The following is a 24903-nucleotide window of genomic DNA, read 5'->3' on the forward strand; positions in this document are numbered from 1 at the left end:
AACTACTTGCTTTGTCACTACCTATATATACACATAATATATATGTATATAATGCATATGCATACACATTTGAAATGCTTCAGAATAAACTGTTCATTGACACAGGTTTAAAATAACAACTCTGAAGGATTTCTGTGGGTTGGCATGTTATCTTGCTATGTATTACTGGATTTAATAATTTATCAGTACACAAAACAAATCCTGCTTCTGATTTCTAATGAGGTCTAATTCCTATGAAAAAAAAAAAGCCATAGTAAAAATGTTATCAAATATACATTGTTTGCTGTTTATAATAATAACAATGAGAATACCTGGCAAAGACACAACGCAGTGTTTCACATCAAGTGCTTTATAAGGAATAATATAGAGCATCACTAACCTTATAGTACCAATGATACTTCAGGATGCTTTGTGCAGATAAGACCCATTCTAAATAGAAATCTCTTCTGCATAAGAATTCAAATGTTTCTAATGTTGTTATGTGCCCCAGCAAGGTGTGTTCATTACCTGCTCAGCTCTGCTCTCCACCCCACCCGCACATAAGCAGACACTACCATGGTATTGAGCAGCTCTCAGTTCTCGTGACAAACATTCCTCCCCTGGAACAGAAGAGCCAGCACTGGGAGCTATATACAAAGAATGTATCAAAGAACAGTGACAGAAGCAACCCCTCTCCTTCCTTCCAGTTTTGGCACCTGTGAAGTTCTTTCTGGGTGTTTCATTAGGAGTGCTGTCACACCAGTAAATGAAAGCCAGTCATTATTACAAAGACTGAAGAACTGGGGTCCCTCAAGCCATTGGGCTACCATATGTAACACTTCATAAACATGAGTATCAATGACTGCACGGTGTCTCTACAGCCCTCAGCTACTGCAACTCTACCAGCAGAGGCCGTGGCACTGCCTTGTGCTCCAGCTGTACATGCCATGGGATGGGTTGGTGGGTCTGATAGCATCAAATGTGCCTCTGATGAAGTCTATTAACTCACTTTGAACGAGCCTGAAGTTGATACTACATTTTCTTAGATTTTATCCTGAACAACAAAGGCTGTTTAAGACCAAAGAACATCACAGATTTGTAGAAGAGCTTTGTCTGGCTACGGCAGTACGCTCACAAAGGATCAGCACTTTGAACTGGGACATGGGAAAAAAATATTGGTAAGTAGATATACTGATTAATAAGAAATCTGAAACCACCTTTAGAATAAATTTAAGATGTGGCCTCAGTGTTACCCTATCCACCTGAAAATAATATGGAGGATTAGACATGAAAGCTAAAACGTCATTTATCCCTGAGCTGAGGTAATGGCTACTAAAAATGTGGAATTCATTGACAGATGATTTAGTGAACATGATGACAGATGCTCCAAGATGGCTCCATTAAAAATAAAAGCAACATACTTAAATCTCATGAGGAGGCATTTTTTCTTATTGGTAGAAAATGTATGTCAAGACCTTTAGAAACTTAGGAACCACATAACGAGAAAATAACAAAGAATCAGCACTCATAAGTGTCTGGCTGAAGTTCCCACTAAACGGGCTTTGATAGATATTTTTTTCCTGACAACAAAGGCATCAGAGAGATTGGCTGGATTCTAGTTCTCCACTACAACCTATAATGAAAAATACTTCCTGTGGCCAAATGAAAAGAAAAGAACACTTTCGCCCTGAAAATGTGGGCTTGTTTGCACTTCTAAAGTGAATCTAGTCCAGGGATATCATCTAAGGACATCAATACTATCAGGGCCAAAGGGGGAGATGTAGTTATAAAAGTGTCCCAAATATTGGGACATTGTGTTCTTTGAAGATGAGAGTTTTATCAATGACTGAGAAGATTCTGAAAATCTAGACAATAAAATTAGTATTCTTTTGCTTCTGAGAGTTCAGGCTCCACTGCCAGCTGTAATGCACTGCCTCAGTGTTTGGTATCAATGAGGGTGACTCAAAGACTAGCCCAGAGCTGTCTCCCTTTTCTCTGTGGGCCTCAGTGACAGCTGCCTGCTGCTACAGCACTGGTCTTCTGGAAACACTGGTCTTGAGTGCAGCTGATGATAATGGGTGGCCTCAGCCCACTCATTAATAGGACACAAGAAGAGAGAAACAGACCCTTCTAAAGAGGCTCTTCCCACCAAAAAGTAAATGTCAAAAATAGATAAGCTAGATAATTCCCTAGAATACCCACTCCTCTCCTAAGGTGACGTGCTTAGATACAAATATTCACATTGCAGACATCTACAAATAGATAAGAAGAATCCCACCTCAGACATCTGCATTTCAGAAGAGGAAAACATTGGAGCCTTATGGCACAAATGTGCCTAAGAGGTGATGTTATCATCACAGTCTTACACATCACAAAGACTACAGTCTCAAGTCTTCTCTGGGCATTCACAAAGAGTGTCAAACTGCACATTTGAAAGGAATGTGGCCTGTTTCTCAAGAGAACAAAAATTATGTCCATCTTGTCATACACCTTTCACATATGGCTTAAAGCCTGTGAATTTCATAAAGTTGACTAATAGTCAAGGAAATTTCACATATATTAACCACTATTTTACTTATTTGACAACAAACTCAGAAAAACACCTATGACAAGAAAATATAGTACCTATGAATTACAGTAATAATAAACTATCCCAAATTAATATATCCAAGTAAACACTAGGACTTTGCCAAGGAACAATAAACTAAAGGTTTGTAAAGTTTGGGGCTCCTTTTTACCTTTGGATAGAATCCTTGTAGAGAAAGTATACATACTGTGATTTAACAGACCCAAAGAAAAATAAGCTTTTAATCTTGCTCTATAACAAGATTCGTCCATAATATTTTCATAATTAAAAACTAGGAGTAGGCAGGTGAGAGGCAGAGCTATTCCATGTGAACAAAGAAATGAGAAAGAAAGGCGTAATTGGGGCTCCTACTTGCAGTTCCTACAGCTCAAGCTATAAAATTGCTGTAATGCCTTTCTAAGAGAGCTTTATGATGTTTTTTCATAATGTCTTCCAAGCTAAAGTAGACCTAAAGGCTTCTTTTGATATGTTTACACTGAATTAACATTAATTAGAGATGAAGGGTAAAATGAATGATCTGTTCAGCTGACCAAATGTAGATGTCTAAATAAGAGTGAGATTAATTGTCTCTAATCTCCATTGACTCAACTGATTAGTCTAACTACCTCAGGGGAGGTTCAGGTTGGATATTAGGAAAGATTTCTTCATTGAGAGATAGGTTAAGCATTGGAACACGCTGCCCAGAGAAGTAGTGGAGTCACCATCCCTGCAAGTGCTCAAAAAATGACCAGAATTGGCACTTTCTCATACGGTTTATTGGGCATGGTGATATTAGATCTAATGTTGGACTTGATCTTGCAGGTCTTTCCCAACCTTAATGATTCTGTGATCTATGATTATATGACTACAAAGAGCATTTAGACCCTCAAGTCACTTGTGGACATCTACAGTTATCTAACACCTCTCCCAGGCCTCACAACTCTCACTGACAGATGACAGACAAGTGAATATTCCAGACTAGCTTAGTGATGAATGAAATTGCCCTAAAAAAAGAGAAAATAGAAATGGTCTTAAAATAGGAGACAATTCTATTGGGATGAGAATAAAATTCTGCACTTGGGCAGACCTTGGGCTAAGGAACAATACTGAGGAAAAAAAATCAATAAACTGAAGATTAATGAACAATGTCAATTGGTAATAAAAAACAAAACTATCATAATATGATGGGATGTACATCTGACAAGGCATATGAAGGGATCCTTCATTCTGTTTCTCACCGGTTATACTGCATCTAGGAATGCAAGAAGAAAGATGGAAAATACAAATAAAGCTACAAGAATCGCTGAAGGTCAATAAAAATAAATTATCCTCAATCATTTTCAAATCAAGATCCAGAAAATGGTCTTAACTTGCAGCAAAAGAGACTCAGGTTGCGGATCAGGCTTGTATGTGTAATTTGCACATGTCAAAAAGGACAGTTTTCTAAAATGCCTAAACACTGGATTTAACTACCTTGAGAGGTTCTGCAATCTCCATCCTTGGAGGTCTTGGAAAGCAGGTTAGTCAAATACCTGTTACAGAGAACATAGGATATTTAATGTGACTTGACCAGAAGGAAGGAGCAGATGACCTCATATCTGCTTATCTGCTCTAGCACTTTTTTCTGTAATTCTGTGATAATAAGTCACTTTAGAGACTTGTCTTTGACTGCAACACTGTGTCATATCCAGGATTAGAATATTCTGTCTTTTCTCATTCTTTTAAATAACGCCAGCCAGTAATATTGTCCTATTCTTCAGACAAAAAAAAAAAAAAAAACCTTTTAAGCCACATAAACAGGTAATAAAATCATACAATAGTCTGAATTGGAAGGGATCTCCTAAGACCATCTAATCCAATCTCCCTGTCATGAGCAGGGGCTTCTCTTACTAGATCAAGTTGCTCCAAGGCCCATGCAACATGACCTTGAACACTTCCAATGATGGTGCATCCACAGCTTCTCAGGGAAACCTGTGCCAATATCTCACCACCTTTAGTATAAAATTTCTTCTTTATGTCTAATATCAACCTGTCCTCTAGTTAGTTTAACCATTTCCCCTTTTCCCTGTCACTGCAGTCCCTCTGTCTTTCTTAGAAGTTCCCTTTCTATACTGAAAGGCCACAATGAGTTCTATACAGAGCATTCTCTTCTCGAGACTGAACAACAGTCTTTCCACATACAAGAGGTTTTCCACCCTTCTGATCATTTTTGTGACCCTCCTCTGGACCCACTCTAACAGGTCTTGTCCTGTACTGGAAGTCCAAAACAGGTTGGTAACTGCCAGCAGCCTCCTTTTTACCACTTTAAAACTGGGGGTGATGTTTCCCTTTTTCCATCCATTTGTGACCTCACAGGATTGCCATAACTTTTCAAGAATGATGGAAAGCAGTTTGGCAACTCCATCAATCAATTTCCTCAGGACTCTGGGATGCACCTCATCAGGTCCCACAAGCTTGTGTTCAGGTTCCTCAGGTGGTTAGGAACCCACTCTTCTCTTATCATTGGAGGGACTTTGCTGCCCCAGTCCCTGTCTGAAGTTCAGGGTTTTGGGAGAAGTGGGAAAGAACATTACAATTGGAAACTGAGCCAAAAAAAAAAAGAAAAGGAGTAACTGAACCTTCTTCATGTCTTCTGTCATTAGTCTTCCTATTTATCGGGGTAGGGATTGGTGGTGTAATCCTTGCAAATTTAAAGAAGTGCATAACTACATTACTGTTGAATCTTTAAATATAAACTGGGCAATTTCATCATTTTTATGTCCAAAAAATCACACTCACATTTACAGCCACATCAATTACATAGTACAATGAACACATTACGTAGCAGATACAAAACTGAAAATGCAATGTCACGCAGTACTTTTGCACCTTTTTAAGTTCCCTGTAAAATCCCTGAAACAAAGACACTAAAGAAAACTCTGAAGACTCTGTCATATATAAACATCACTTTCATTTTCTTCAGCAACTTCCCTGCAGAATAATGTTTTTGCAGACCCAGAAATACAACCTCACTCTTTGATCTTTTCGAAACAGATGGGTTGGGGGATCACCATGAAAACTGCAATTTCATAATCTTCTAATACAACTGTTAAAACCCTCTGCCTTCTCAGAAACATGCTGTCCATTTGCACTGAGTTCAAGCAATTTTCTGGCATTATATTTAAATGACCTTATTCCCAGGGCTGAAAAATTACTTTGTCATTTGTTCTAGATGGCCCGAGCTTACACCCACCACTTCTGTGAGGTCCTACAGCAATAATACAGTGCCTTCCAACAAAGTGATGTTTGGGAGTAGAAGTATGAACATGGAAATTAGCATTTTAAAGCCAAGTGTTCTTTTACATTTGTGGCTTCATCTGCCTATGCTTCTTCCTGAATAATTCCTGAAATTAATTATCATGTTACTGTTTTCTGTTTCTTGGACATTTTTACCAAATTTTAGAATCAAATTGAATTTCCCAGCTCAGTTTCAGGATGAACATTCTTACTTGCATCACAGAAGACCAGGGGAGATTTCACACATAAACGGTGTCTCATGCTTCACATACAGCTGTAAATGGATACATAAAATGTCTCTTCTCTGTGCCTTGGCAAAACTTCCTTAAAAACTGCTGATCAGCATTTTGGTTGTTTCTATACCAAGCTTTAAAAAGTAGAAAGCATGCTACCAAATTTAATACTGTGACCCTATACATTTAAAAAGTCATCGGATCTCTCAGATTACGCTAAAATTCCAATGGCATTATTTTGCTTCTGTAACCCCTCAAGTAGCAATGGAGAAGCCAGTGGCTCTGGGACAGGCACTGTCCTCTAGAACTCCACTGGTGACATTTGCCACCCAGATCCACAGATCCTGTAGCACTGGCAGTTTATCTTTGTCAGCAGATCAAAGACACACTCAGGATTTGTCTAGACAAGGCACTTTGAGAAAACTTATCTGAATCAACCAAACAAAGAGAACTATATGTTGGATTTACACTATAAGTATCTGTGCAGGTGTTTATTACTATTCAGTAAATCTGCATTATGAATCTATTGAGATTAACTTCCATGTCACATAGATAACTCAGTGGCAGTTTCTTAACAGGAAATTTCTAATGTGAGCCATAAAGCCATCCTCTTTCTTAAGACTTTTTCAGCCAGGAGAGACTTGATCTAAACCTGCAGTTCTGAACCAGGCAACAAGAGGAATGATGGCATCTATGACAGAAGTGATCTGTTAAGCTGACTAGAAGTATTTGGTATTAGAATCAGATAATTTAGACATTCCATATATAAATAGAGCCCTGTTGCTATCAAGATTTCCTAAAATTCAAACTAATGGCACATTCCAAATGTGGAGATTTTGCCCCTCTTTCCATAAGAATTGAGAGAACAGATGTGATTTGTTATGCACCTGACACAAGACAACAAAAAAAACCTGCATAACTTAACATTAGACACATAAAATACATATGTCTACATCTTACCTGTCAGATCATGCTCTGCACAATTGGGTATTTATGGGTGCATCTCCTCTCTAAAATAGACTAGATGAGTTATATATTCAAAGTACCTTCCTCTCTCTACTGACCATAAAGAAGTGTAATGTGACATGGTATAGCTCTAAAGTGTAATGTGACATGGTATAGCTATACACACTGTATAGCTCTAAACTACATTAATGTGTATCAAGTTTTCCCTAATATTTGTTTCATCTTGGCATGCTCTGCTAGTGATGATCAAGTTAATGACAGAAGGTTTCAGATCTCTGGCTGCAAGCTGTATCTCCCCTTCTCCTCTGCAGGTCATCTTCTGTGCATTTTCATTTTATATCTGAATGAAAGTCATATTTCAATGTTGGTGGGTTTTTTTGGAATGTTCCAATGTTCCAACTATTTTGCTGCAAATAGCATCTGAACGTTACTTGGCACGAGCACTGGTGTTTTAAGAAACCATGCTCACCTGTAGAAAAGACAGATGGAAAATGCTCAAGGGCATTGTCTCACATGAGATTGCTCTAGCAGTCCCTCTGCTGAGACTGTGACACCACAGTAACCCAGCAGATGTACTTCAGGCTGTGAGCCCCACTTCTCCAGTATGATTTCAGGAAGGTTGGTGCATCCCCTCAAAGGCCCAGCCTTCACCTGAGGCCACAGTTTGAAAACCGGTGCTCCAGACCTCATAAAGGCTTGAATTAAGCATATATGGCATTTTCTGGATAAGACTACGCGGAATTTAGTTTCCTTCTGCGGCAGGATAACAGATGGGAGAAGCAGAAGGTGTCATATCTTGACTGTTTTTGACACTGACATGTATTATTATTCTACCTCAGACACAGAAACACAGTTTAGAGGAAACTGATATGGAACGAGTACAAACTGGCTGGGAAATCATTCACTAGAAGTATTTGTCAGTGGTTGGTAATTGAAATGGAAGCATATATAGAGTGGAATTCCTCAGGAATCCATGCTAAATTTGGGGCTTATCAATATTTCTATTAACAACCTGAAAGAAGGAAGATAATATATGCTTATTCATTACTGCAGATAATCCCATAAAGACCATCAGCTCACTGGAAAATAGGACTGAAATTCAGATTATCTTGACAAGTTGGAGAAATAGTCTTAAAAATAAGTGGCAAACTTATGTAAGGACATATGGAAGTCCTGTACTTTCACATAACACAATTAAAGTCTAGGCAAGAAGTAGTAAGACAGCAGCCCCATAGAAAGGAGTTAGCAGAGCACAGCCAGGGTTTACTCAACAGTGCTGTTACAATAAAAAATATATTAAAGAAGAGTAAACTCCACAGTGGCATAGTAAGTGTAAAGAGTAAGATAGCCTTGGGAGACTTGAATTGTGGCAAGGTCCTAGATGGAATACCAAGTCTAATCCGAGATACAGCGAAAGAGAAATTGGACAGAGTTCAGAAAAGAGAGAGAATTGTGAGAAGTAAAAAAAATAGCACACCAGTGAAGAAAATGCAAAAGGACTGGCACGGTTTAGTCCACAGATGACTGCAGAAGACGCGCCAAGAAAACACTTCCAGCAGGAGGGGTGGTTAAACACTGGCATCTATTGCATGAGGAGTGTGTAAAACCTCCATCCATGGATATCTTTAGGAACAGGCTAGACAAATGGAAAATACAAAGGGTAGCAGATCATCAGGACATAGGGAGAAGTTCAATGATCTCTGGGTCCCCTTTTACCTCTATTTTCCAGGATTCTGCATCTTCTAAACTTTTTGCTGGGAGCAGTTGTGCTTAGAGTAATTGTGCAAAGACCAGCATTTCTCATTCAGCAACCTTGGAGCTGAATGAACCTGAGCTTTTTACTTGTTATAAATTCAGTAAGTTCGCTACTGCTCAGAGTTCACTGCACTAAAGCTAAGGCAGTTAGACAGCCTGCTTTTATAATGCTTTCAGTGAATAAATTTGCACAGCTGCTACCTACAGTCTACATTATTGCTCAGCACCACTTTGTTAATTTGGAATCCAGATCTGGTGACTGATTTAGGAAAACAGTTCAGCTAATCCCTAGTGAATAGAAATCCTCAGCCTAAGATTGTACGGCTCACCAGATTCCCACACGTGCAAAAGCAGCAGCTGCCTTGCAAAGGGAAGTTAAAATATCAAGCACAAACTTTAGGGGGTTTTCATATGACATGCTTATTTTCCTTCCTCAGAGACCTAGGGGTCCAAAAGGAAGGAGTAGAGACAATCACAAACTTTCCCAGTAGATGCCTTTCATAGTAAGGTGGAAAGTGCACTTATGTGTTCTAGAGAGCTCTGAGAGGGCAATGATCCTGGCAGGACAACATTCAGGGCTAGTGTTGAAAAAAAATAAATTCTGCTAATTAGCCTGGTCTTGTTTCTTCAATCAGCCAATACAACTAGTGTGCATAGCCATGTGATATTAATAACCCATATATTTTAAACTATCTTCATGTAATTGCTTTCTGCATGATAAAACACATTCAGACACAGTACTGTGAACTACAGTTCCTTGGTGAGGGTTTCTGGGCTAGAACCATTGTTATGGGAAGGCTCCTGTGCATCCTTCGTGCCTGATAGGAATCCCTTGACTGACCCACGATCTGCTGAGTTTTGGGAGACAACATAAGACCCATTACTTCACTCAAACTTGGCATGAGGTAGGCAAGCAGCTGGGATGTGGAGATAGGCCACAGTCAGACATGTGTTATGTACCATACCTGTTCCTGCAGTAGCCATTCAAATTTAGAAATAAAAGAAAAAATACAATAAAATCAACTATTTTAATTACAAAAATGGAAATTCATTTCTTCCTCAAAATTATTGTTATAAAGACATAATAACTGCTCTCAGATAAGTCCTTCTGAGTGGCACTGCATTAGTGAATGGTTCTGCTGCAGCTGGAACTAGCTTCTCTTAAGCACAAAACTTCCACTTACCTATATTCAGGAGAATGTCCCCCAGATATGAGTCTCTCTATTCTCCTACTTATAATACAAGCTTTAAGAACATTATGTAAATTGTTTAGCTATATATTGATTTATATATGCCCCTGGATATCTCAAACACATGCCTCCCTTTTCTCATTCTTGCTCTTTTCTCAGTGCTCTTGCACTGATTTTTTTTCACTTTCCCCCCATACTTTCTTCCACTGGTTCTGAGGGTTTTTTTTTCCTTCCAAATTAAGATGTATGGAATTAACCTTAGAGGATCCTTTTCAACAGACTTATGCTTCTCTCCTGTTCTCAAGAGCAAAGAGATTTACTGATGAAATACTCTCACCTCCTGCCAATTACAAAATGGAGCTCAGTGCAGTGCAGTGCAGGCCACTAGAGCAGAAGAGCTGAAATCTGTTCATTAGAAGTAGGATATTCTTGTCCAAGGTTATTTTCTAGCAAGTGCACATTTACAGGTACAATAAAAGACCTCTGATGTAATGCCTAAGAAAAAAATGAGGCGCTCAGAATCTAAAGCTATTCAGATACTTACCTCCTACTGCCCAGCAAAAAATATTTAAACAGGAGTCAGATGCCCAAGGACCCCAGATAATCTTTGGGGATTCAGGCCTATGGTCCCATCTGAGCTACCCAAGCACCAAACAATTCAAGATGCTCTCAGATGAATAAGAGTCTCATGTGGAAAACTTTACTAAAGTTTCTGACATAAATATACTTCTGGGAAGTGAACTAGGTGTTGCTGGTCTGTTTTCTGAGATCTGTATTACAGATAGCCAATGTGTTCCAGAAATGGTTGTGTGTAAACCATGTGTTGATTGTGTTAACCTACAGTTTTTGTAGTGTCACAGATTGCTGAGCCGCTCACTTGACCTGTAAAAAAAAAAAAGAAAAAAAAAGAAAAAAATGCCAAGCCATATTTACCAAAATTATGTAACTAGCTTTTGATTAGCAAATTCTTTCTGAATATAATTTTAGACTGACAAGACTTCCTTTTCATATAACATCTTAAAATTTTTACCTTTAGCTAGATACTGACAGATCAGGGATCTGGAATCTAAGGTAGGATACACACTTCCAAATCAAGTGTTTCAATTTGCTGTGCAATACATGAGAAAATCTGGACTCTCAGAAGAGTGATAAATACACAGTTGCACATTAAACCACAAAGAGTCAGGTAATACAACAGGCCAGACATGTGAAGCTGCTGAAAGCTCATTTCTCTCTGGAGTTTGCATACCTTGAAGCAACAATTCAAAACTAGTTTGAATTCTAGACCAGCACCTAGCATTGTCCTGAAGCACTGAGCATTGCTAGTATGGGTGAGCACTTCAGCAGGAGCAGTACTATTACATTTGCACATTGCAAATCTCCAAAGCCACAAGCACACGCATTTCATCACCCAAATACTTTCATTTCTATCTAAGCAGATGTACATTAGAGATGCTGAAGGTTTTTCCATACATTAGCCATTTATTACACTAATCATTTTGGTTACTCTTCCTTCAGTTCACTCTAGAACACTTATTAATTTATGACTGAGAAATAATATTAATTAATCTGTTAAAAGGAGGAAATATACATTCAGATGTATGCAGGGAAACATTTTGTCTCTGTTCACTCTTAATTTACATCTTGATGAGTCAAATCCCCACTGTTACACTGCCAAGTCAAACAACATTTCACCGTCGATTAAAATTGTCCCACAGGATTGGAGAACGCAAACCTCTTTAATGAGTTTGGTCCGCTAAATTATTATGGCCAAGGAAAAAACTGTATTTTGCATCTCTAAGCAAAAATAATGAAGAAGACATCTTTTCAGAGCCACTAGCTTTTGAGAGGGGGAATGATTTGCAGTTTCAGTGGCGGAGTATCGGGGACCAGCTGCACCGCCCTGGAGGCGGGATGGCCGGCGGTGCCGCCCCGGGTGACCCGCATGGGCGGCCCGGCGGCGGGGCGGGGCGGGGCGGGCGGCGGCCCGGGGTCTCCACAGGGGGGTCAGAGGAAAAATCGAACGAGAGGGGAAACCACAAGGTGTATTGGTGCAGCTGTACAGAAGCCAGGAGGGATTGATGTTATCAACAGCCTTTTCGAGCTTTGGGCTAACTATGTGCTTTTACAGGGAGGAGATGCGGGATGCGGACGCTTTTTGAACGCCGCAGCACCGCTTTTTGAACTCGGCAGCACCGTGTTACCGGAGAACCCGGGGAGAGGCGGCGGTCAACTGTAGCGAGTCCTGGGCGAGCTGAGCGGGGAGCCCGGGGCGGGCTCTGCAGGCCAGCCCTTCCCCGCACGGACCCGGCTCTGCAGGCCAGCCCTTCCCCGCACGGACCCTTGGTCGCGGCCGCAGAGAGGCCGGGCCGGGCCGGGGCCGAGCCGCGAGTGTCCGGGGCGGTCTCCGCTGCGAGTGGCAGAAAGCGAGGCCGAGGCTCAGCCCCTCCGCGGCCCGGCCCCGCCGGGGTGGCGGCGGTGCCACAGGCAGCGCCCTCCTCCCCGCACGTCCAGCCCGGCTCGGCCTCCGCCCGACCCGGCGCCTGCCGGCGCTGCCCTCTGGCAGCACGGACTGCTCCGGCTGTCCCGGCACCGTCCCAGGAGGTACCAGCACTGTTCGAACTGTTCCAGCACTATTCCAGCCCTGTCCAGTCTGTGCCAGGACTGTCCTAAGGCAGTTCCAGACTGCACCAGCACTGTCCCAGATGTTCCAGCACTGTCTCGAACGGTGCCAGGGCAGTTCCAGTCTGACCCAGCTTTGTCCCAGCACCGTTCCAGGATGTCCCAGCACTACCAGAACTGTTCCAGTACTGTACCCGACCATAGTCATAGATTGTCCCAGCGCTGTCCCAGATTTTCCCAGTGAACTGTCGTGAACTGTCCCAACATAGTGCCACAACTGTGCCGGCACTGCCGCAGCTTCTCCGCGGGTACCCATCCCACCTGTCCCCCGGGATGCCCTAGGGCGAAGCTCGTCCCCCGTGTACCAGCCAGGCGGCACAAAACGGAAGGACTTAGCGAGTGCAGCCCCCGGTGACAATTCCAGGACCACGGGAAGTGTTAATCGTGCCCCGGGATAGCACATGGGCACTGTTAGAGAGACAAACACGGGAAAAGGAGCCGGGGGCTCTGCCAATGGGACCCACACACTGCTTTGCTGTGGTGTTTGCAGTTACTGTGCTCAGCAACGCTTCAGCTCCCCAGGAAAGTCCGAGCACGGACAAACCCGCAACTCGGGGTGTCAAGTTTGCAAAAAATGGCCGAAGATACTGGGGTTTTTTTCTTTTTTTTTTTTTTTCCCTTTCTTTTTTTTTTTTTTTTCTTCCCGGAAATAAAAACAGTAAGCTGAACGCGGGAGATAAACGACTGTCTGGTGGTAAATACTGACCAGCAGTAGCAGCAGCAGCTGGAGCCGGATCACCAGCACTGCCAGCGCGTTAACGGCAATGTTCAGAGGAGAGCGGGAGAAAAGGGAGATCGCCGGGCTGCCGCAGCTGCCTGCACGCCCACTGCCTTCACTGGCTCGAGTGTCTGCGAGAAAAGACAAGAGGCTGGTGCAGAGAAACAATAACATAAAAAAACAAAAAAATATTTAGGGAGTGTGCGGGGGAGAGGGGAAACAACAAAACATTAATCATTTGGAAGTAGCTGCAGAACCACTGTCCCCGGCCGGGGCAGGTGGCAGCGGGTGGCGGTGGCGGTGCTGCGATCCCTCTGTCCTGCACAGGCCAGCCAAAGGGGCCAAGGGGGGAGCGGGGAAAATGAACCCCGGCCGCAGGGAGACCCCGATGCCCCTCTGGGAAACCGCGGGAAATGGACAAGGCGCCCCGTAGCACGGATGGCAGGACAGGCGGTGATAAAGGACTCCCCGACTCTCCAGAGATGATGGAAAAGGAAAGTCTAAAGCTCCCCAAGCATACACGTTTCAGTTTCAGCGGAGCGCTATGGAAATGACTGTCGTTCACTAGCAGGTCCTGAAGGCTTTTCGGAGAGTCAGAAGCTACGTTTCGGAGCAGTGTCATTGTCGTTTCTGTCTTTACACATTTCCAACACACCGGAAAGTTTCCATCCGAGCAATTTGAACATTTTATAGTAGCCACTCTTTTCCCCGGAAGCCAAAACCAGTCTGGGGATCAGATCTGCAGCAGGCTGGCAGCTGCTCTTCGCCTCGCTTCGCCTGACCAGGAGGTGACGGTAAGGTGACGGCTGAACTGCCAGGAACCCCCGGCCCCTGGCTCCACCACCGCCTCACTGGGAACTGCCCCGGGACCAGAACCGGGTCCCTCAGCACCTCGGCGTCTTCCCCGAACGAGTAAATAACTCAGAAGCAGCAGCTAACTCAACTCCAAAAGGTCACATTTTGATGGGGGGGAAGGAACCCTAAACAGTTGCTGCTGCTTTTTTTTTTTTTTTTTTTTTTTTTTAATAACGGCATTCCAGCTTTTCCCGACTCTGAACTTCTTTGCTTAACTGCACCGTATGGCATTCTTCTAAAAAGATGTGATCCCTTGCTTTTTTCTACATGTTAAATAACTCCTGATGTGTCAGGAGAAATAAAAGCACCACCAGACACCCAAGGTGCCGAGTATTTGCATTTGATATTTTTACGACGAGATTTTAAATCACATAATACTGAATTTACACCCAAGTCTGTGCAAAGTTTGACAAGAGACGAAACCCCGCCTCAATGCCACTGGGGCAGGAGAGGGACGGGGGACACACAAAATATAAGCTTGGGGAGATCTCTGCGGAAAAGGGTATTCGAAAACGGGACGCTGAGAAAGCTGGCATCGAGGGGATAAGCAGGATGTTGAGCCTGGCACGAAAGAGAGCCGTCACACAGATATCTTGTTATCATCAGAGAAATCTTTGTAATGGGGAACGAAAAGGAGCGAGAAACTTAACGCTTGCGGACGGAAGAAGTGATGTCCCCATGCCCGTGGTCCCGGTGCCCGGCAGTCCCTCTCCAGCCAGAGGCGGCTAGGCTGCCATGGGGGACATTTATGAAATTACACCCCCTGCTCCTGGCCACAGTTCTGAAATCACGGAAGTTTTTAAAATAAATAAATAAATAAATAAATAAAAAGGAAAATAAAAGAAAAAAAATTGGAAAAGGCAAGTGCTCGCTGGGACACTGGTCACCCAAACCCAGGTTACTGCATTTCTTTTGCTAAGCGTTGTCATTTTTTGTGGTATATATCGTCCCAATCGTGACGAGAACGTGTTAGAGACCCCACTAATTTACAAAGAACAAAGACACTTTCCACTACACTAGGAAAGAAAAAGAAGAAAGGAGGGGAGAAAACAAACAAACAAACAAACAAACAACCCACACCAAACCTCGACTCAATTGAAAACAACGATTTTGTTCTTGGACGGCTACCAGGTTTTTGCTCTTACCGTCCCGGGACTTTGATTTAACCTCAGTAACATCCTGAAAGGCTACAGTCACTTTGCATACATTGCATCGTACCTTCTCGGTCCCGCAACAGAGAGCAGACGGCGGGCTCTCCAGAAAGGTACTTTTTTCGGAAAAAGAAACGTGATGAGCCGCACGGGGTTAAATTAAACCTTGCAGAGATCCAGTTTGTATGAACAAAAATCGCCTAGTCTTTAACAACCTGGTCACACCGCTGGACATCGACAACGGTGTCTGAAAAATTATTAAGAAATTACGCGGGTCTAGACATACCCATAAAAACCAAAAAAAAGATCAGACAAAAAAAAATTTTAAGTGCCCCAAAAATCTCGGTAGAAGTGACCGGTGTTGACTGCGGCTTACTGATCCTTCAGCTTCGCTTCAACACGCAGATCACGTCCATTCTCTCCACAGGTTTCCCAAAATCTCGCCTTTCCAGCCCATTCTGCGGGCTTAACCGTACGGAGAGCGATCTGGGGGAGAGGAGGGGGCTCCGCTGTCCGCCCTCGTCTCGCTGCGGGGCTGCCCAAGCCCTCCGGAGGCGTTTGAGCGTGGGGCAAGGGGAGGTCATGGGGTCCTGGGGCTGCCTTGCAGAGCCCGGGGAGTGCAGCCCGGGAGAAACCTCGGTGCTCCCGCAGAATGCCCAAGAAAACCGCCGAGGAGGAAAGCGGGATGCCGGAGTCGCTCCTGCTTCGCTGGAAGTGCAGACGCACCGTGTCAGCCCCGGTACAGCTGAAGCCCCCCCTTCTCACTCCCTCTTCCCTCACTTCTCTCTCCTCCCCAGCTATATCTGGGGCTTTTATTGTTGGGCTTGGGTTTTTTATTTTTTCGGTTTGGGTTTTTCTTTCATTTTTTCCTCTCTTAAAGGCAAATACCTTCTCTCCTTTGCCTTTGACATTTGGGGCTTATGAGCAAGAAAAGATCTCTTTTTCCATGACACCACGGGGGAATTTTGGGGGTTCTTTGAAAAAATAAAAATCAGGCAGGCGAAGGCGTTGACTTTATTTGGTGGTGGTTGGCAGCACCCGCCGAGCGCAGAGCCGGAGGTGGCTGAGCGACAGTGGCTCGTCCCCACGGTGAGGCAGCAGGGACGTACCCCCGTGTCCAGCTGCAAACTGGGAATCCGCTGGGAAACGGGCTTGGGGAGGTGCCACCATCAAACCGAGAAACAACTCTTTCCTGACACCCAAAACCGCAGGAGGCATTTTCCTGCCCCCCTCCCTGCTTAGGGGCACGGGGAGCTGCTTTCAGCCTCTGCCTCCAAATTTCGCTGGTTTCTTAAGACGAGACGCTGAACTATCACTGTTGCAAGAAACTCACAGTTGCTACAAGTTTTTACTAAAGAGCATCGAATCAAGTCTCTATCACTGGTGTGAGATTTTCTTTTTAAAAATAAATAAAGAAAATTAAATTAGACTTTTCTGTCCTATTGTTAAATGCAGTAAGTTGCCGTACTCGACCAATAAAATCCTAAAAGTTTATAAAAATATATCAGTAATAATGACAATGATACCAAAAGCAGCGCTCTCGAAGCGGTGGGCAAACCCGGTAAAAGCCTAACCGGAAAACCAAGGCGTTTGGAGCTAAGTTTTGTCTTTTCAGTTCTCCTGCTGGTGGCAACGACGTGTCGATAAACAAAAAGTGAGAATTGAGGGGGAACGGCGGGGGGCAAGGGAGAGGCGGCAAGCGCTGCTTTCCAAAGGCGGAGTTTTCTGAGGTCATTTCATCTCGAGTCTTTCGTCATTTTGAATATCGAAGAAAGCTGACTGGATGATTTTCCCCGTCCCCCGCCCGGCCGGGGTGGTGCGGTATCTTCGCGCACAGATTACTTTAATCAAGATGTTAAAACATTCAGGGCTCTTCCCCTGACGCTGACCGTGCGTTTAACAAACGCTCGGCGCAACTGCCCGAGCTCGCTGCAAACTGGATTCAACTAAGAATCTTGACAGTGTGGACATTTGGAGTTTAATCGTTGCTACTTTTACTTTACATTACAGAAGAAATATGGAAAGTTGTTTGGTAAGTTTTTGATTGGAACTTCAGAGTTTCCTTCTCTATCGTAAGAGCAAGCAGTGTGCAACATGTAGTAACTTTTCCCTAAAAGGCATCTATTTCCCGGTGGAGAAAACAATGACTATCCCTTCGCGATATAAAGTACAGCTCTTAAAAACTTGGGAAAAGACCTTGTCCTCCGCTTAAACTCCTTCCCCCTCAAAAACCAGCCTGTAAACCGGCGCTGAGGCAGGCAAGCTGCTCTGTCCGCAAACCTGAGAGGAGGGGAAAAAAAAAAAAAAAAAAAAAAAAAAGCAGCGGAGGCATTCCTTAGAGCAGAAGTGAAACCGTCTCGATCCAGGCGAGTTTGTTTGTAAACCCGGGAAGCAGCGAGCCCGGGCGGCGGCGGGGGGGCGGCTCCGCCCAAGGGGTGCGGGGTGCGCGGCGGCGGCGGGAGCCGGGGCTGGGGCTGCAGCTGCTGACTCAGAACAGCAATGTAGGTCATAACGAGTTTCCTTAAGTTACCTAAGTTCCAACAATTCAGCTTTTCTTTAGAGACTTCCAAAGTGCTGTTGCAACATTTCTGAACGCCGTGGCTTCTGCTGAAGCTCAGCCGCCGGCTCCGAGCCACCGGGCTGCGGCGGGGCAGCGCCCGGGGCGGGCATACCCACGTCGGCACTTATGCCTTTTACATCTCGCTTTTATCATCCTATTTTCACCACAACGCTATTTTTCTTTCTTTGCTCTTTTCTCTCAGCATGTAAAAAAAAAAAAAAAAAAAAAAAAAAGAAAAAAAAAAAAGAAAAAAAAAAGAAATAAAGAAAAAGAAAAAAAAAAAACTGCCAACGCGTCGCACTCCTTTTTCAGAACAGAAGCGAGAGAATTGCCTACCTACTCTCTGCTCATTTCAGCTCTTTCCAATAAGGTTTATTCACGGTTCACAGTTTGGATCTATCCTTTATTTCCACTATTTACTACTTTCCACTACCAGTCAATTTTTACACCATTAGTTAAAAGGTTGTTAAAAGAGCTCACTTGTGCCAGGGATTTTGCACGCAAAAAAACAGTCTGACACTCAACACTATCCGTCTTCGAACTACATAATTTTCGTTAATTTTTTTTTCTTTCCCCTTTCCCTTTTTTTTTTTTTTTTTTCTGCAACCACAGCAGAAGGAGCAAAGAGTAGCCACAGTCCCCACGGAGAGCCCACGGAAGATGAGCAAGCACCCTGTTCTGTCGCAAGAGCAGCGATGTGGGACGGAGATCTGGCGGCGAGGTAGTTGAGGAAAGCCCGGCATTCAGGGGACGCTTCAAGAAAGGCACCACACGAACGGAATTTATTTTATTCGCTCTGAGCTTTCCTCGGACATTACCTGCGCTCCCCGCTCCGCAGGGAGCTCCACCACAAGCAAGGACCATGCGTGGCTTGGGCGGAGCAGGAGGGGGAGAGTTCCGAGGGAATAGCACTCTCTCCCAGAAAATCATCATCGCGAAGGCATCTGTTGTCCGAAGCCTAAGAAGAAGACTCATCCGCCCATGGAACTCACGAAAAACAAGGAGCGGGAGAAAAACCCCTAAACCTCGCCCTGTTCGACGGTTGTGTTTCTGCTGGGCAAGGATCGCCCGTGGGTCCATCAGGGGTATTTTTAGGGCGATCACACAGCCGATGTCACGGTCACGCACGTCTTCAGCCTTCCTCCTTCCCTCCATCTCCTCTTTAACCCCGCAGTGACAACCCACCGGCCTGTGTAATAGCAAGGAAGGATTTTGCCCTCTAAGTATAGAAAGATTTGCTCAACAGAGCAGGAGCCCCGTGGATGTTTCTCCGAGCATGTTATAAGTAACAGCATCAGCAGTTCCACGGAGCCCCGAGGCTGGAGCCGGGAGCGCTCGGCAGGCTCGGACAAGCCCGGTCCCGGCCTCCGCCCGCCCGGGGCACAGCGGCTCTGCCTCCCGGGGCGGGAGGGACGAGCCCTCGCTCTCAAAAAAAAAAAAGCCAAAAAACCCCCACCAAACCAACAAACTAACCAACAAAACAGCAACAACAACAACAAGAATCCCCCCCCCCCAAAAAAAACAAGTTGAAAGGAAACAAACAAAACAACAACAAAAAGGAGCACACTTGTTTTGGTTTTTTTCCAGGCTTGCTACCCTGCGCCGTCCCCGCCGGCAGAAAGTTCCCCCCCGTCCCGCGGCACCCGAGGGCGGTGGCCGGGGTGACCGTGGGCGTTCAGGACCCGGAGGGAAACGAGGCGTGGGCAAAGCTCGGCACCCCTTTGGGAACACGTCCCCCCAGCCTTCACGGCGGTGGAAGGCCCTCCTCTGGTGTTTGCAGTTTTCTTTGTTTACATTCAGTTTAGAAACATTGGCCTTCGGCCAGGAAAGCGGCGGCTCCCCTTCTCTCTCCCCCCACCTTCTGTGCCCCCTCCCCCCGCTTCTTCTGAGGTGGAGGTGAAAATACTTAAGTTTCAGACCCCGAGGTTTTAGAATGTTTTCCCCTCGGCTCCCCAGATTCACCCTTCGGCGCTGCCTCGTAAAGAAAACGGAGCCGAGCGGTGCGTGCACCTGCCCTCGGAGCTCCCAGCCGAGGGGCTCGCAACAGGTTCTACCGGGAGACGGAGGGTACCGGCGAGCCGATCAGCGCCCAACCGAGCGGCGGGTCCCCCCCTCCCCGTGGCCCCGCCGCTCGGCTCGGCGCGCCTCGCCTCGCCGCCCGCGGGGCGGTGCTGTGCGGCGGCAGCCGGGCGGGGAAGCGGCGCGGTTCTCCCCGCCGCCGCCGCCGCCGCGGCTGCACCGCCCGGTTCTTCCCGTGGTCGCGGCGGCGGCGGCGGGTGGGGGAGAGCGCTGAAGTCGCTTGTACTCGCCGGGCTTGCACGTCCCGTCCCCCCCCGCCCCGCCCCTCCACCCCGATATCTTCCCCCACCACCCCTCGGCGAGGAGTAAGTGCCACCGCTCCGCCTTCTCCTTTTCGCAATGTTGACGCAATCTATAAATAGTGGAACAAAAGGACCAACTTCCTCGCAGCTTTGCTGAAACTGCACAAAAAAGGCAACCGGGGGGGGGGACACACACGAGGTTATTTTTTGATTTTATTTTTCTCTGGTTAAAAGGCGAATCCTCCTCCTCCCTTCCTCCCTCTCTCTCCTTCCCTCCCTCTCTCCCCCTCTCTACTGGAAGATCTTTTTTATTTTCTCTTGCTGCCTCCTATGCTGGCAACGTCCTGCGAGCGGCTATTTTGCTTTTGCACCGAGAGAAGAGCTTCCTCCCTCGCCCTCTCTTCTGACAGTAAGTGCCATTTAGCTACTGCCTTTTCGGGAACTGGGGGGGGGAGCCGCCTGCTCGCCTACCTGCCTGCTGCCCCAGAGAGCGGGCAGCAGGGACCGGGAGCTCCGGGGAAGCGGGGAGAGCTTTGGAGGCGGTGAGGGGACAGCGCCGCGGAGCGAGCGGGGATGCGCGCAGGGGGAACGGGGCGTGGGGGACCCGTGGATTTGGGCGGGGGGGCCGCCCGGTGAAATAAGGTGATCGGGAGAGGGGACGGCGGCTGCCGCTCGCCGAACAAAAGCTGACGCCGATATTAAACGGGCTTTTGTTAGGGGGAAGTGAGTGTGCGTGCGTGCGTGTGTGTGTGCGGGGGGGACACCCCGCCCGCAGCAAGTTGCCGTGCGGCGGAGGGCACCTCAGACTTGTTTACCGCTCGGCGCGGCGCTCACTGGCGTGTTTACCCTGCACACACGGCGCGGGGCTCCCCTCCTCCCCCAGCCCCATCCCTCTTCCGTGCCCCGGGGAGGGGAGGGTTGAGCGGAGCGGGGTTTAAAGCGGCGTTTGTGGGGGGGGGGGGGGGGGGGGGGCGCCGTCAGGAGATGCTGATACGATCACGCGTAAAAAAACCACCCCCCCTCCGGTTTGCAAGTCGGATCGGTGCAAGCGCAGGCAGTCACTGGCCGGAGGGAGAATTACATCATCCCCTGCTCCAGTGATGCTACCTTTCGTGCCGCTACCATGCGCGCAGGGAAACAACCGGGGGCGCGCCTCACGCCCCCGCGGCCGGCTCGGTGCCACCCTGGGGGCGGCGGGGGAGAGCTGGGGGGGCGGGGAGGCGCGCCCCCGCGTCACTCACACACACACACACGCCCGCCCGAGTGTTTACAGCGCTCACACAGGCGTATTGTGACGTCGCCTGAGTGACAGCCCGCCGCGCCAACGGGGGGGGCGCGGCCCCGCCGCCGCGGCAGAGCAGGGGCGCCCCGCCCGGCCCGGCCCCCCCGCCCCGCGGCACCGGAGCCGGGAGAGGCTCCGCGGGGCGCGGCGGCGGGGGCTGCGGGGCGCCGCCGGGCCCGGGGCTGGACGCATCCGAAGTTAAACCCAACTCACACGCTCCAGTAGTGGCTTACGCGATGCCGATGGGTTTGAGTTTCTGACGTTCTGTGACGTTTTAAGCGCACGCTGTAGAAGGGATAACTCGTGAGAGAGGCGAGGTGTATTTGCAAGCCTGGGGTGGCTGTGAAGTTACAGCGGGGACGCGGGGGCCGGTCTCTTACCGGGGAGCACGTTCCTGATGGGACTTTGGGACAGGGACATCGTCAGCGTAGAAGCTATCATATCGATGGCCCTGGACACTCCATTGTCCAAAGTAGACAATAATTTTTTTTTTTTAAGGTATATAGACTTCAGTACCGAGGACAAAATCGAAGTATCAAACATCATGCGCTTTCCCCGGTGTTACAAGTGTAATGTTATAGGGTTAGAAACTTGTTGCAATGTGCTACTGAGTTGGGAAAAAGTGTCTTGGGGTTTACTCAGCCTGTGAAAATATTGAAGCAGTACTTACCCACTGCAAAGTCAATAAAACTGTATCACACTAAAACCAACAAAAAGTGCTTTACAAATTGATATTTGTCAAGAATTGTCTGCCAGAATGCAGCAGTGTAAAAATTACTACCAAAACACCAGCATCTACTTCGTGCAAAATTCAAGTAACCACGAAGCCTTGTTTAATAGTACACACGGTTTTTAATGTGTTAATGGTTTGGGGTTCTTCAAAGCATATTACTTTTTGAAGTCTGGGTGTTTCTATTTGTGCAGAAAATAGACTGAGAAGCTTTGAGCTCCTACTGTTACAAAAGTTAAAAGGAAACAAAGTTGAGCTGCTAAGTCGGCAGTCTGGAATGAGTCAATAGTATCTCCTTTGTCCTGCTAGCTTTCTCTGCTGTGGTGTATCTTTGCTCTATTTCTTCTGCAAAAGCAAATGAGCATTTCTACCCTCAGCATATTAAATAGACTTAGTAGAACTCCTGGCTTCTAAATATTCTAAACTACCAGTAATATTCCAATGTGTCTGCCTTTCCCAGCTGTGTACAACAGTTGCGCTACCTCAATGACAGTATGCTCACTTCTTTAACCACAGAGATGCTGCCACATTTTCCATTATCTATAATTAATAGAGTAAATTATTATTGCTTTTTGTAGTATGCCTTCATAAGGGAACAAATATGCCTTTTTAAAATACTCCATTATCTCTTGGGTTTTTGGTTGGTTTTGGTTTGTTTTGTTTTTAAGAAAAAAAAAAAGATTGGTCTGGAGACATGAAGGAGATGTAAATAACTCCCCTCTTCATTTACTTGGGGATTCCCTGGGAGTCTCAGAGGGCAAGGAGGTAACATAGCTGGCTTTTATAACAGGATGACAGGTCCTGACACAGGGTCACAGAGAATCTATGCTTGGCTAGCCCTGTGCTCCAGTTTTGTTTAGCTGGTAGCTAGTCCCTTGAGGGATCAATGTCAACTTAAGCATGCTAACTTCTAACAAGCAATGGGCTGGCCAGTGACCGAGAGCTGTGACTGGCTCCTCCAGGGCTCCCTACTCCTGCTGCACTTGGAGCTCGAGTGCTGCTGCCAGGCTGCTCCTGTGGCTCTGCAGCTTGACACAGAGAGAATTAAAGTGGCAACAGTACAAAGCAAGCCCCAACACTGCCTGTTCCCTGAAAACAAAAGGTGGCTAGATGTATTAGGTGGATAGGAAAAGCAGCTTGGGTAGGGACATGGCTTCATGACTGAGGCACAGGAACTGGAGCCAACTCCCACCACCATGAGCTAAGTTTCTGTGTACCTCAAACCTACTTTCCCCTTAAATTCTGGCCCTGAATTGGTATTAGTTGTTCCACAGATCTGTCACACTCCCAGAGATAATAAAAAAATGTCAATTCAATATCCCACATGTAAAGGTATTAGGCATCAACCTACTTTCTCTTTTATCTAAAATTTATCGATTAGGTAACAAGGTATATATGTGCATGTGTTTATGCACACACACATACACACCTCCTCACACTGTCAGTCCTTTCTGGTTTAACTTTCAAAACTCCTTGGAGATTAGAGTTGGGTTACTAGAGTTCAAAGAAGAGTGAATTTGTATTAAGTCACTGGGGTTGAAACCTGTATTTTAATATGTACAGTATGTAGTTTTTATTCAGTTTAATGTTACAGTAGGAAGGCTTTTTAAGTCTGCAAGATCAAGATCATTTTTTGTGTTTATAAAAATAAGGCTTGTTTGTTATTAATTTATCTAACTCTGCTTTTCTTTTGATACTTAAAGTACATAAATGAGTACTTTAGCACATTATTAGCTGAATGACCCTTCCTTTCCTTTTTTCACACTTGAAAAAGATTATTGGTCAACTACTGCTGTATTACTGTATATGTGACCAGTCTGTCTGTACCATTTGATGTCTGATATTTTTAATTTTTTTTTTTTGTAGTCTTATTCTGTACATAGGATCCCAGGGGTTTGTCTGTTTGTTTGTTTTTAATGCCCTATAATTCCTAATGATAACAAGCAGTTTTCTCTGATCACCATAAAGGCCTATGATATGGATTTCTACAGCTTTCGTTTAAAACTCTAGACACATTTCCATCTTTTCATTTGTAAACGGTGTTACTAACTTACATTTGGGAATTTGACTGATTCAGACAGTACAGTCTTCCTGGTTCTGCAAGCAGGCAGTTCCAGTGTTTCAGCTTTTGCACAGTAGCACTTTAACAAGCAGCAGCCATGCATAACTAACAAGATTGCAAGTCCAGTTACTGCTTTTTAGAAGCCTCTACCCAGCTCTTATGTTATCCAAAATGTCCATTTTATGTTGCTGCAGCCATATGACAGTACTACTTACAGCAGGAAAGTGTAGTGGTTATTTACAATGGATAAAATACAGGGGGAGAAAAAGAAGTTTTAAAAAATGGAGCCTGAGGTGCAGGAAGAAAGAAGAATAGATCCAACTATCCTTTTATAGTAACTGGTGTTTTGTGGAAAGTAGTTAAGAAAGGAAGACTCTTGCTTCCTTCCAGCAGTTGGCCAGTGATGGCATGATACTTCTAACTGAAGGCTGACAGCATTCTTGGATAAACCCTTATGCAGGTTTCATATCTAGTATCTCATATTGCTCAGCTCCTTCTCTTGAACCTACTTCTAGATTCTGGGTCTTACCCTCTAACTATATTGATGGATGTCTAATAGAGCAGTTTTCAAATTTGG

This window comes from Molothrus aeneus, chromosome 2, assembly GCF_037042795.1.
Source record: "Molothrus aeneus isolate 106 chromosome 2, BPBGC_Maene_1.0, whole genome shotgun sequence".
NCBI classification, from domain to species: domain Eukaryota; kingdom Metazoa; phylum Chordata; class Aves; order Passeriformes; family Icteridae; genus Molothrus; species Molothrus aeneus.